The following is a 409-nucleotide window of genomic DNA, read 5'->3' as shown; positions in this document are numbered from 1 at the left end:
GTTGACATTTGGAGCGTGGGCTACCTTTTGAAAACATATTTTTTCAAGAAGATCCGCCCAATCTGAATATGATAAAATTATAGTGTTTGCAGGATAGGCCGTCAAGTAGACCCACGACTAAATCTCTTCTCACGGTCATCGAATCGCTACTTCATGTAGAAAAAAGGTATGGACTTTATTATGGTAGTTTGTTCCCCCCTTTATAGCACTTTATCTTACTATTATAAAGTTAGTAATATGCTAAGATGGCGTACGCACCAGAACAATACATCGATAACAAAAAGCGAATCAAGGCAGCACACAAGCGCTACTACCAGCACACCCCCGGCGCTCACTTAAGAGCCACGACTATGGAAATAGAGACCATTCGATCTCGAAACCGGACATGATTAATTTTATTTTCTCAAAC

Source organism: Plasmopara halstedii (assembly GCF_900000015.1).
Source record: "Plasmopara halstedii genome assembly, contig: Scaffold_3120, whole genome shotgun sequence".
NCBI lineage: Eukaryota > Oomycota > Peronosporomycetes > Peronosporales > Peronosporaceae > Plasmopara > Plasmopara halstedii.
Note: the sequence above shows the minus strand (reverse complement) of the source record.